General features: G+C 45.0%; 1 long non-coding RNA gene across 1 annotated transcript; it reads right to left on the minus strand.

Annotated features, from left to right (window-relative positions):
- LOC118420253 lies at positions 1 to 3,285 on the minus strand. The gene is made up of 3 exons (XR_004831716.1): positions 3,027 to 3,285; positions 704 to 829; positions 1 to 109 (listed from the first exon to the last, which is right to left on the minus strand). It is a non-coding gene; the product is annotated as an uncharacterized LOC118420253 (long non-coding RNA).
- Positions 3,286 to 3,965: the final 680 nt, after the last annotated feature.

Consider the following 3,965-nt stretch of genomic DNA (forward strand, 5'->3'; position numbering starts at 1 on the left):
TCCTTGTCTTCCCTGCAGTTCCACTCCCCGTCGCACACACGACTGGGGCTGTAGCAGCCTGCGTCTCCGTAACACACCCGTCTGTGCTTCTCTGGGCAGCCCGCAAGCCCTGGGAACAAAAAAGGAAATGTACTGTTTTAAACCCTGGGAAAAACAAGAGTTCGGAGACCTCATATCTCTACAAAATAGTCTGAATATACAAATGACTTCAGTGTCTACGTAATGTTAGCCTTTCTGGTTCCCCGTATTTCCTCGTTGTACAAATAGAAAGCCAGCTCTGCAGATGGAAACCAGATTGGATGGATTGGAAGTAATTTTCTCGCGGGGCCGGGGTGGAATCTACATAACGCTAGTTCGCCTTTATCCGGTGAGTACCACATATCCATGAAGGATATCAGTTCGATGGACGGCAGTTTCACATTGAAAAACGTTTAAAAGATTCCAATTTGAAATCATTGTCCGTCGGCTTGATACCCCTAAATATCATGTTTCTAGAAACAACGAACATCCCCGCGAATAAAGGCGAACAAGCGTTAACATTGCAAACATCTGTACCCCCCCCCCCCTCCCAATATTCAGCTGCTCTCTAATCAAATTGTTCATTTACTTCTCCTAAATTTGTCAACTTTCCTCCATGTAAAATCGCGAAATGGCACTCCCCAGGATAGAGAGAAGCAATTTAATAAGTGACATGGTCTCGTACAGCAGTTTCGTTCGTCGGTGTCGTCATCGTCCCCACAGTCCACAACGCCGTCACACACACTGCATTCTGGAATGCATTTTCCGCTGTGAGGACAGATGATCTCATCGTCTGCACAGAGACGGTTTTCTGACAGCAAAACAAGACAGAGTTGCATTTTAGTTAAGCAATATCGCATTATTTGTACATAACAAGTTAAAACTTGCTCCACTGCTCACTGAGTCACGTAGTCTATCTACGCGACGTCACAGCAGCGGATCGTTCATTCCTTGACAAAGACTGGAGCTGATCAGTCGCGAATTTGGGTAAGTCCACTTATTTGTGTTTTAAATTACATTTCAACTTGTTCCAGAATGACTTCTACCTACACGGATGAACTTTCAAGTTAAGAAAAAGCTGTGTCTGTTTCTCGTTCATCAGCTATGCTATGATTCATTTTACTCTTTTGTAACGCCTGTACCCCCTCAGTGACACAAAGACACATGACGCCATGTTATACTCTCCAAGCAGAGGTTAGACTCCGGCTCTTTTTTTTTACGTTTTTAGTCCTTTTTATCGGGCTTTCTATTTTGTCACGTTTCTTGAAGTCCGCCAGCCAAGGCTTTGACAATAGAAGAAACAATACAAAATAGAAAGTCCGATAAAAAGAACTAAAAAAAAAATAAAACAGCCGGAGCCTAACCTCTGCTTGGAGAGTACCATGTCATGCTACGGGCCCACTTGCACAGGTAAGGGCTGTTTTGGGGCCCGGCTGGGCTCTGAAGCCACTCATTTGTCCTGACCCGATAGACTGCCCGATACCGGAGGGTGCTTCTGAATGCTTACATGGGTTTATATTGTCTGTTTGTCGACGGATCCATGGTTGATCCAGGGTTGATTTCAGCTACAAGTTTTGAAAAAAAAATAGGGACCCGGTCGTGCCCAAAAATAGCCCGGTAACCACAGGGTGTTCCACGGAGCTACTTAAGAGAAGTACAGAAAAACACACTGTAATCTACCCGAGGAGCTTACTTTTTACCTTCGCCAAGAAGGTTATATTTTGGTTAGAAAATTTTCGGGTGTCCCAATATGTAGGTCAATCTCATATAACTCGAGAAGCTGTGGATGGAATATCACGATATTTGGTATTTGAGTTGCGTATGCGTATACCAAGGTTTTGTACGAAAATGGTACTTCTGGCTCTTTCTGTCGTGAGTGCAGCGGGGTGAGTGTGTGTGTGTGTGTATTTGCGTACAAGATAACTTTTGACGCTGTGGATCGTTTTTCATTATATTTGGTAATTATTTAGGGGTTTGGAAAACGACGGTCAAGTTCGATTGTGGGCGTCCTGGTGACAAGTTGCGGTACTGCAGCGGAGCATCGAAGTTGGCATTAAAGTTATCCTGAAGTGGCAGGTTGAGGATTTTTGGCTGGTGGATACGTCTTTGGGTAGGGAGTAAGTCATGTAAGTTTTGGCCCCCTGGCTGCTTGTTTTGAACTGCAGTGGGCAATTTTGTTGTTATCTTTGGAAGAGAGTAAATCAAGCAGTGGTTGGTGGATTTGCATTATTTTTGGTATGCACATGCCTTAGGTAATGATTAAAATCCTGAAATGTATTGTATGCAAATCGGGGCTTAATTTACATGATAGTTAGAAGAATGTGTAAATCCTTCAATCGACCTCTTTTCTGGACAATCAGTGGTCAGTGTCTAACTACATCTGTGCTGCAGACTTGCGTAGTTCATGACATATTTGTGTCAGCAAAACATAGATGTTATTGTTGCTAACACATTGTTTATTAGTTTGCAAGTGCCATGTTGTTTGTGCACTATGGGAAGGGGTTTCTCCATTTTGATGTGAAGGGGTGTTTCCCCCCTTATTTTGGTGATGCTTATGTGGCAGGGAAAAGTGGAAGCTTGGTGGTTTGTTGCCTTTTCATTACCTTTGCCAAGAAGATTAAACTTTTGTGCCATAGTGTTAGGTGAGTCTTTATGTAGGTCAACAGTATAACTGGAGAACTGATTGATGGAACTTCATGATACTTGGTATTGAGTATCGGTCGCAGAAACAAAGCTTGAGTTTAAAAATGGTTCTCCCGGTATCTTCCTTTGGTACTGCAGCGGGCTCAGTGTGTGAGTGTGTGCGGAGAACATAACTTGAGAAGCTATAAAACCTTTAAGTCATTGATGAAGGCATTCTCCATAACAACCCTTGATTGGCGAAGGTATGTGTTTCGTGGAACTCTAGTCTTGAAATGTGATCGTAGCATTAAGGGGTGGGGTTGGGGGTGTTGGTGTGTGGCAACAACAGAAGAAAGTGTTTCAACCAGACAACAGAGAAAAGTTACCTTTCAGTACAGCGTAGCACCTCGAATGTCCTCTCAGGCCCACTTGACACACATCCTTGCCGACAGGCGTTGGTAGCACATTCGCAAACACGCGGTTGTCGAAGTTTACACCCCAGATTATCCCATCTCCCACAGCCACCTGCCGCAGATTTATCCCTGGTACATGCACCCAGTCTTCACCAGGGGAGGTTTCATTCAGGAATGTCCCTGCTCTGTGGTACACATCGCCGTTATAGTGCGCCCCCCACACTCCTGCAGGTCCTACTGATACAGACCATAAGCAGCCTGGAATTATTTCCCAGTCGTGCTTCACTGTATGAAAAGAAAGTTTGGGGTAGATGAGCAGCCTGCTAGATTACAAACTAATGTTGACGAGCGTACCATATTTCCTATGGGTATGTCAAAGTTCCTTCCCGCGCCTGATGGCGCATAGGGCGGCGCCCATCTCCGGTTCAGTAGCCCTGGGCCACACAACTTTATGCAATCACTACAGCAGGGGGCTAGTCCACTGGTAGTGGCGTGTGTTCAACTTCCATACTATTTCCCGAATGCTGAGTGCTAAGCAGAGAAAGCAGCATGTACCATTTGTAAAGTCTTTGACTCGGCCGGGGATCTAACTCACAACCTACCAAATGCAAGGCGAACACTCTACCCACTCGGCCATTGCACCGGTGTTCTCTATGTCTCTCAGTGTTATCAAATCGACGACGTTGGTTTAAAATTGCAATATTTTAAAGATATTGCTGTTTGAAACTGCCACTGGTGCACCCGCCGACTTGATATCCCTAAATACTCTTTTACGACTACAACGAATATAGGTTACCCCGCGGATAATTGTTAAGTACCTGAGATTTCACAGTAGAAAGGTGAACGCCGCACTCTGCCGCTCCACTCCGCCGCCCACAGCTGCCCGGTTATCGAGCTGACGCTGACTTCTGC

The sequence above is a fragment of the Branchiostoma floridae genome, chromosome 7, assembly GCF_000003815.2.
Source record: "Branchiostoma floridae strain S238N-H82 chromosome 7, Bfl_VNyyK, whole genome shotgun sequence".
Classification (NCBI taxonomy): Eukaryota; Metazoa; Chordata; class Leptocardii; order Amphioxiformes; family Branchiostomatidae; genus Branchiostoma; species Branchiostoma floridae.